General features: G+C 42.0%; 1 long non-coding RNA gene across 1 annotated transcript; it reads left to right on the top strand.

Annotated features, from left to right (window-relative positions):
- Nucleotides 1-132: 132 nt before the first annotated feature.
- Nucleotides 133-4,172, top strand: LOC120309145. Its single transcript, XR_005557011.1, has 2 exons — nucleotides 133-314; nucleotides 3,079-4,172. It is a non-coding gene; the product is annotated as an uncharacterized LOC120309145 (long non-coding RNA).
- Nucleotides 4,173-9,731: the final 5,559 nt, after the last annotated feature.

A 9,731-nucleotide genomic window follows, 5' to 3' on the forward strand; every position in this document is an offset into this window, starting at 1 on the left:
AGTTGCTCCCTGACGTCAAAGGATGTGAACGGACGGAGGGCCAACCCTTCCGCATGCGCAGCTGAATTGGCGAGTTGCTACACCATAGACCATTCTACGCCTGCGCGAGGCGGACTGCTGCTCTACGCACGAGCGTGCGACTCTCCAATCGTCGTAGAGCGACGTGACGCAAATGCTCAGGGAAACTTGCGGAGCTTAGAAAAAAGCAAGGATTTTTTCGTTGCGCTTCCAAAATGAAGGTTTTAAGGAAGGCGGGATTTGGAGGAAGAGTGGATCGGAAAGGCGGGGTCATAACGTTGAATGGGAACGGTTCGGTATGGAGTGTTCGCAGAGAGCCGGATTGTGACACGTGCGATCCATGCCCTTTCCTTCCCCCCCACCCTTTGGCTCAAGTGTTGCTTAGAATTTGAGTAGACTCTTAACCTGACCTGAGTTTAAGGAATGACTTGCATTTTCCCTTAGAAGGTTTCCACTTTAGGCTGCCTGTGCTTAGCCCCTCCTGCTAAATTCAAGTTTACTTATTCCATATTTATATAGGCCACCCCAAACGAGGGCATACAGTACTTCAAAGTGTAATACGTTAAAGCAGTGGTTCTCAACCTTTCTAATGCCGTGACCCCATAATACAGTTCCCCATGTTGTGGTGACCCCCAAGTGGGTGTGGCCACCAATAAGAGGGAGTAGGACAGCTAGGGAAAAGGGAAAAAAATGGCGGACAGTGTGATTTGGTGACCCCTGTGAAATGGTCATTTGACCCCAAATGGGGTCCCGACCCACAGGTTGAGAACCACTGCGTTAAAGCAATTGAAAAAGTAATTCTCAGCAATTATGGACTTCCAGCGAAGATAAAGGCCAGAGTCTTCAAATAGTATTACTTTCACTTCCTTTTTGAAACCAAAAAGCTTTGGAGCAGCCCATATTTCCTGGTATTAATGTTGTATGAGATAGGAGCCAGGGAGAAAGTCTGTGGCCTGGTTCACATTCCATGAACTTCACAAAGAGTGGAGGAAAAGAATATGCTCTCCTTAGATCAGTGGTTCTCAACCTGTGGGTCAGGACCCCATTTGGGGTCGAACAACCATTCCACGGGGGTTGCCAAACAACGCAGTCCGCCATTTTTTCCTCCTTTTCCTTAGCTGTGCTACTCCCTTTTATTCTATTGGCTTTTGAAAGCCAATAGAATAGACTCTCTTGAATAGAGTCTAATTCTATTGGCTTTCAAAAGCCAATAGGAATTGTCCAGGCTGTCTCTGCCCTGCTGAACCCACCAAAAGTCCCATTCTGCAAAAGGTGCTGCACCAGTTGAGTAGTCCTTGACTTACAACCGGTTGGGGGTCGCAGCATTAAAAAGGTTGAAAACCAGTGCCTTAGATGGTGTAAACAGATTGGATTTTGATGAAGCAATCAGTAATCTTGCCCTTGTGTTCTATACAATGATAGTTTTGGTGTCATCTCCCAAGGCATCCTTACGCAGCATGTAATATAATCTGATGGTGATCAAAGCAAGAATTAGTCAAAGTATGATAGTAATTGATTTACTGGATGTAGCTGGACAAGACTCATCCACTGACTTGTTCACAGCTTTCATCTGATTTCCTAGAGGAACTAAGAGTCCAGGAGGACCTCATGTTACAAACCAACTCTTTCATGTGAAGAATGAGCCCAGTCAGTTATTGTTAAATTGCTGAATTGTTTACTGACAAAAAATAGCTCACTCTTGGAAAGATTTAATCTGAGATTGTTTTGCCCCACCCAAAGCCTTACAGCCTCCAAATACTAGTTCAGAATCTCCATAGCATCAGTGATTCAGTTGGGGTAGTGATGTACTGTTGATACAATATGCATCTTGGTGATCCCTTACCCTGAATCAACAGATCTGCCCAGGAGTTTCATGAAGATGTTAAATAAGGTTAATGATCAGGTACTCCTAAGAGTTACAAAAGACCATTTCAGTGTAGTTGTATAGTAATTTGTAGTTCCACGGGAACTGATCTGTTGTAAAGGTAAAGGTTTCCCCTGTCTAGTTGTATCCGACTTTAGGGTGCGGTGTTCTTCTCCTTTTCTTAGTTGAGGGAGGCAGCATTGTCTGAAGGCATTTCCATGTTCCAATAAATAATACAATTGCATTAATCACAAGTATCAAGAATTGATGCTAGTGGCTCCATGGTCAATCCCCAAAGGCTTTCCAGAAGAATCAGGCTTTTATGAGCTATTTGAAGTCTATGAGAGCAGGGTCCATCCTTGCCTCGGGGCAGGAAGATGGCACAGAGAATAAGCACTGAGTCCCCTCTTGATGGGTGAGAATGATGGGAGCTGGAAAGGGGCCTCCTTGCATAAATGTGTTCAGTAAGAAGTAGTGCTTTTGATTAATATTTTTAGATCTTTGAAGTAACAAGCAAATTCCTCATCTGGAAAGTGGATTCTGATAAGAACTGGTTCAGACCGGCCAAAGATGAGAATTTCCCATATATTTGAACTTTAGTAACTTGAAAACTAATTATATTGTGAGAACCTTACCTATTGGACATACAATTGGGCATTAACAAGATCATGTTATGAGCGTTAAGGGATGCTATGAAATGTTAGATGTTACCTAGGCTACATCACAGATGTATCAAATGATGCTGACCAATGAAAAAACACATTCCAAAACCAATAGGTTTGAACTATATATTGTATAAAGCGATTCCCAATCTTTTCACAGGGCCTCTCACATTGGATTGGTGGGAGACCTTTGCTTGTTTATGCACAAATAAGAGATATTAATCTATCCTCTTTTGGGCAAAGGCACACTGAGCTAAGAATCTTGCCATCATTTATGGCTAACGGATTCTTACCAAGCACTCTCTTAGATGGGCATCTATTTTTGTTTCTCCAACAGCCCATCAGGTGCCTCCTCACAATTTATTTAATTATTTATTGAATTTATTTGCTGCCCATCTTGTAGTAAACATGGCAAGATGAAAGGATCATATTCTCCTGTTAATTCAATAATAGTATTAGGAGATATGCTGCTAAGTCCAGAGATAACACTGAAGCTTCAAGAATAATAAACTTTGATGGTCTCCATCTCTGCAGGTTTTCAAGAAAAAAAACTGAACAACCATTTGTCTGAGATGTTGTGAAGTCTCCTGCCTTCAGTAGTCTAAAAGACCTCCACACTCTCTTCAGTCCTTTGTTGCTGCTTTTGTGTTGGATGCATCAAGGCACTTCTGAGTTGAAAGGATTAGCTGGTGACATCAGCGTAGTCCAGGAGATGACTAAGTGGAGGCTCCTTTCATATCCCTATTAATGTGCCAGCCCAAGTGGTACTTATCTACTTGTGACTGCTCACTTTTGAACTGCTTGGTCAGCAGAAGCTAAATGACAAGCCCTTGCCCCGTCATGCAGCAGCACTCAGATTATTGAACACTAGTTTGCTGATTGTTAACCCAGAGTTCTAACCATGTGACTCACCACATTCTCCTCAACCCTATGATTCTATGAGTCTATGCTTCTATGACATGTCCTCCAAGAATTTTTCTAACCCCCCCCCCTAAAAAGCCATATTAGAGGCCACTGCCATGTCTTGTCCATGGATTAATTATATACTGTTTAAATAAATTATTTTGTCAGTTCTAAATCTCCTACTTAGCTTAATTGAATTACCTTTGTTTCTAATATTTTGAGAGGAGAAATAAAATTCCTTTTGATTTTCCTTGTTATATATCTTGCTTATGTTTACCTAAGTTGCCTTTTTCTAAGGTTAAACATTAGAAAGTCCCCAACATTATGACCTTTTCTTGTAAAGTAATTCTTTTGGCTGCCTTATTCTATACTGTTTCTAGTTCTTTTCCATCCTTTTTAAAAAGTGACTGCCAAAACTATATACAGTATTCTAGATGCACATTAAATTTGAATAAGGACTTTATAATTTTGGTAGCCTTTCCAAGTATTCCAAATATTTCCAAATATTCTTTGGTATGTCATTTGCCTTTTTATAGCTACTGCAGATTTACTTGGCTGTGTACCATGACCTGTATAAAAATACCCATCCACCCACAAGAGAAAGAGAATGACCAATTCTAATATATATCATAAATATTTATTTTTGTGTATTTATTAAATTTATATACTGTCCAATTCCCAATCACTCTAAATGGTTCACAAATAAACATATTTATGAAATATGATTTCAGCAACATTGATTTTATATTTATATGCTGCTTAAGGTGATAGTATATGTTTTTATGAAGCAACACACAAACTCACACAGAGATCAATATTTACATTTTGATTCTCACTGTCCACTGGAGCACAAAATAGGAGTTATCAGAACCCTATCTGTTGTTTGTCCATCGATTTTCGATGAAGACCATGACATCTTATGGGTTGTGGGCCATCAACGATGTGTCCGTAGGTGGCTAATAAGACCGATGTTAGCACAGAATGTTCTGCCACATACTGAACACAGAAATGTAGAACCCTATACTACCAAGCTGAAGGCCTACCTACCAGCAAAGATGGGAAAGAACAAGAACTAAAACACATCAAGGAAGCCCTCAGAACTTGTGGCTATCCCAGGTGGGCCTTCATCAAATCCCCAAAAAGACCCAGCAGGAGCTCCTCCACAACTGACAAAGAAGAAAACAAATAACACAACATAGTCATTCCATACGTTGCAGGAATATTGGAAAAGCTCAGGATGATCTTCAGCCAACACAACATATATGCACACTTCAAATTCAAGAATACACTAAGGCAGAAGCTTGTTCACCCCAAAGATAAAACCCCCAGACACAAACTGAGCAACGTGGTATATTTAGTACAATGCAGTGAGCCATGTGCAGATCTGTACATTGGGGAAACAAAACAACAAAACAAAAACGTGGCACAACATAGGAGAACAAACCCATCAGGACAAGGGTCAGCAGTCCATCTGCATTTAAAAGACAAAGGCCACTCTTTCAAAGACAGCAAAGTCCACATTTTGGACAGAGGACTGCTGGTTTGAAAGGAGTCAAAGAGGCCACCTATGTCAAAACTGAACAGCCTATTCTCAAAAAGGGGGAGGGATATGACATCTATCTCCAGTCTACAAAGTCCTTTCAACAGTTCCAAGAAGATCCCACCCCACCCCCCACCCCGCTTTGCACCCGGGTGATCCTGATGACAAACCTCCAGGTGGCCTCAACGACTCTCTAAAAGAATGCAAATGATCAGCTGCCTGCAAAGAGTATAAATCCAGTCAGAGCTGAAGAAGCTTCTTGGATGAGAAGTGAAACATCTTCAAAGGAAAAACAAGAAAGTCCAATTGCCTTGTGAAAAAGCATCCTTGGGACAAAAAATCTGTTAGATTTTCAGGGTGCAGATTCCTTCCACTATGTATCCATAAAGACTAGTTTCACACAATGAAAAATAAACCAGTTTTGTCCTCTTGTTGGTGATATGCACTGATGCTTTTCTTCCCTCACAGTTATAGAAAAAATAGCCATCCACAAGGTCTTTAAATGTTGGCCAGTAGCCTTATTAATCAAACCTGGGTTTCAGCCAATGGCTTCTATTACTTCCATCTAGTTTTTTTTCTGTTGTTTCTTGAGCAGAAAACTGCAAAGTAGAACATTTCCAGGAAATTAATACATTTGGTTCTTTAATGAGTCTATTGCCAAAAAGCAGCAACACTTTTGCAGTAAAACAGTGTAGGAGAAGCTCCTGGATTTTGTTTTGTCTTCTTGATTTTGAGCATGAACTCTGTATAAACAGATTAACATATTTGCTTGAGTAAATTAAAAAGTTGAAATGCCTTTTGACAGCAAATGCAATTTTAAAAGGGGCGAATTTATATTCCTCTATTTCAGAGTCACATTAAATCTGTTTTATACTTTGCAATGGTATTTATGAATGTTTTCTAGTAGAATAGAATAAAAACTTTATTGTCACTTTAAATGTACACTAATCAGCATACATTAAAATGAAATTTCATTGCATTCAGCTCTTAAAAATATCTTTATGCATATACCCACATATATACACATATATGACACATCACAGAGAAACATCACAGTCTAGTTCGAATGTATACGTATACATGGTGAAAAAAAAAGAATCCTGTGAATTTAGAAGATGGCATAAGGAACAAAGCTGTTACAGAATCTAGTAGTTTTGCTATGAATACTTTGGAACCTCCTCTCAGAGGGGAGCAACAGAAACAGACCGTAAAGTGGATGTGTGGGATCTCTAAAAATGTTTTGAGCTCTAAGCGCTTATAAGCAGTATCCTGAATAACAGGAAGCAAGCTTTGTGGGATTAATTGCACAAATATGTCCATGAGCATCTGCCCATAGACATCTCCCACAAGGTCCTTGAGATAACAAACGGACCGCTCTAGACACAGGATGCATTCATCAACCATTTGGACAGACTCTGATAAGAACGCCTGCGTAGCCTTGCATCTGGAGAGTGTCTGTTATTTGATACATTGTAACCACCCCTATATACGTCTTTTGATTACGCTGTGTGATGTAAAAACCTTAGTAACAATAAAAGAGGGTGCTGGAGTCAGCTCTGGGCTCCCATCCCGAGATACCTGTGTGCGTGTCTCATTCTCCATGGGAGACCACCACATCTGGTGACCCCGACGTGATCCACTGAGGGATACGTCCCTGCCGACCCTTTACTTATTGCCTGGAATAGGCTTGGTGCACCCGACGAAGTTGCTGGCAACTGACTCCTCTTCGTAAGTATGGGGGGTGGAATGTCTCACGCTCAAAAGCAGCATGTGGAAGAGCTGAGGCTACTTGGCAGGAAAAAATATCTTACTGATCAGGAACAGAAATTAACCCGTCACTTTTCTAAATCTGAGGCTGTAAAATTGCTTGCTTACGTATGGGCTAACTGCTCATCCTATCCGGAGTCTGGATCTTTAAAAGTAGATACATGGAAGAAAATCGGCGCTGTTCTCCATCAGTCTCCGAGAGCCCCCCCAGAGATTTTATGCCTTTGGAAAATTGCCTATACCCTGATTCAAACCCATGCTGACTCGCCTCATCAGCCTTTATTAGACCCTCCACCGTATAAAAATCTGTCTGTTATGTTGGCCACTCCCTTACCCCCTGGAGCTGGTTTTAACCCTCCTTCTGCCCCTGCAAATTTTATGGATCCTGATAAACAACAAACAGCCTCTCCTGTTCCTGCCACGTTGCCGCCTCTCTCCCGGCCCGGAATCATCCGTGGTGCTTTTCAAAAGGCTTTAAACAATGGTGATTTAAGCATTTCTGAACTATCCGAGACAGAGTTGTTCCCTGTTACTTACCAACAGACAGCAGCAGGGATAGTAGTTGATTGGGAAGCACTTCCCTTGGCTATGATCCGAGAATTGAAAAAGGCTACAAAAGATTATGGCATAACCAGTCCCTATACTAGAGGACTAATACATTCAATTGCTAGTGCATATCGAATGTTGCCTCAAGATTGGAAAGATCTGTTCCGCATGCTTCTTAACGGAACGCAATACATAGTTTTTGAATCTGAATATAAAAGAGAGGCACAAAAGAGAGCTAATCACCCAGGTTCACAATGGACAGCAGAACAACTCTTTGGAGAAGGCAATTTTGCTACCCTTAATGCTCAGGCTCAAACTTTTACTCCCTTTGCATTTCCAATTATTAATACTTGTGTTCTTTCTGCCATGGCTCGTGTTGATGAGTCTGGCACCCCGATTCAATCTTTTTCTGCCATTCGCCAAACTGCAGCTGAATCCTATGCAGACTTTGTGAATCGCCTGCAAGTTGCCATTGAGCGTCAAATTTCAAACAGAGATGCAGCAAATGAAATCCTCATAAAATTGGCTTATGAACATGCAGACTGCCAGTCCATTCTTAAACCACTTGTTTCCAGTCCCATGGCCACCCTGGCAGACTTTCTTAAAGCCTGTCGCATTGTGGGAACCAATGCTTTTCAAATGGACACTCTTGCAGCTGCAATCCAGAAGGGGAATCAACCCCAAGGCACTTGCTTCAATTGTAAAAAACCTGGTCATTTTAAAAAACAACACAGAGCCCCAGGAGGCGGCGCAGCTCGACCCGCTGCCATCCCCGGAGCCAAGCCCAAAACTGTGTGCCCAAAATGTAAAAAGGGTTTTCATTGGGCCAATCAGTGCCGCTCCTCTCAGTCCAATCAGGGAAACTAACAAAGGGGTCTGCAGCTAACCCCTCTCCAAAGGCTGCATCCTTTTCAGACTTCACTTCTGCTTCGCAATGTTTTTCTGGCATAGATTTAAAATTGGCTTCTGCTCTTTCTGTTACTTTTCCTAACCTACTCACGGTTGCTGAAACTCTTTATTCTGGACCCTTGCCTCTGGAAACGGAGGGAATAATTCTTCCCACACCTGTTGCTCGGGAACAAGGAGTGTTTGTGCTTCCAGGTATGATAGATCCCACGTATAAAGACACCCTAAAAGTCCAATTTTATACCAATCTCCCTGTCGCAATGAACCGGGGGGATACGGTGGCACACTTGGTCTTATTACCACGTGCAGCACCACCCATTCCAGAGGCTGCATATGCACCTCACTCTGGGAATTCTTCCTCTGATCTATTGGCACTAACAAAGCAAATTACTCCTCCAAAACTGGTGATGCCTTTTTTAATCAATGGCATTCTCTTTTCTGGTCTTGTAGACTCTGGTGCGGATGTCTCAGTCATAAGAACAGTGAATGGCCCTCTAACTGGCCCCTGGAATCCTCACCAGCAGTCAGGGGAGTGGGAGGACTTCAACAAGCAAGCTCCAGTAAAAATTGGCTTACTGCACAACGAATCACAAAAAGCATTTCTGCTAAATTTAAACCTGTCGTCCTCCCTCTTCACACAAATTTATGGGGCAGAGACTTACTCTCTCAATTTAATGCAAAGTTAACTCTGGAAGACTAACAATGCCTTCTTCACCCATGAAGCTTACGCTCCTTTCTGACACCCCCGTGTGGGTGGACCAATGGCCACTCACTTTAGAAAAACAAGAAGCATTGCAGAAACTGGTATATCAGCAAATACAATCTGGCCATTTGGAACCAACTACCAGTCCTTATAACACCCCAGTATTTGTAGTCAAGAAAAAATCAGGCAACTGGAGAATTATTCATGATTTACGCCTCATTAACAAAATAATTAAACCCATGGGTCCGCTACAGTGCGGAATGCCCAACCCAAATATGATCCCCAAAGACTATGATTTGGCAATTATTGATTTAAAAGACTGGTTTTTTTACCATTCCTCTACACCCTGATGACAAACAACTTTTTTCCTTTTCTTTGCCTCAAACTAACATGTCCCGACCTACTCCTCGCTATCAATGGACTGTTCTTCCCCAAGGCATGCTTAACAGCCCCACCATATGTCAAGCTTTTGTGGATGCTGCCTTGTTGCCTTTTCACAAATCCTATCCTAACTTTTTGCTTTATCACTATATGGATGACATTCTCCTAGCTGCCCCGGGTCCTCCTGGCACAGTACAAACTGTCCTACCCCAACTCATTCAGCTTTTAGCTTCTTGTGGCTTTATTGTCGCCCCGGAAAAAGTTCAGACCCAATCTCCCTTTTTATATCTGGGACACAAAGTCCTAGCCTCTCATTCTGTTCTGGTGCTCCCTGCCCTCCACCTTCCTTCTCCTCTCACTTTAGTTGCTTTACAACAAATCTTGGGCACCATAAATTTTGTGCGTCCATTTCTTGCGCTCACCACTGCCCAATTGGCACCC

This window comes from Crotalus tigris, unplaced genomic scaffold (assembly GCF_016545835.1).
Source record: "Crotalus tigris isolate CLP2741 ecotype Arizona unplaced genomic scaffold, ASM1654583v1 scf7180000017987.690289119674:8195010, whole genome shotgun sequence".
Classification (NCBI taxonomy): Eukaryota; Metazoa; Chordata; class Lepidosauria; order Squamata; family Viperidae; genus Crotalus; species Crotalus tigris.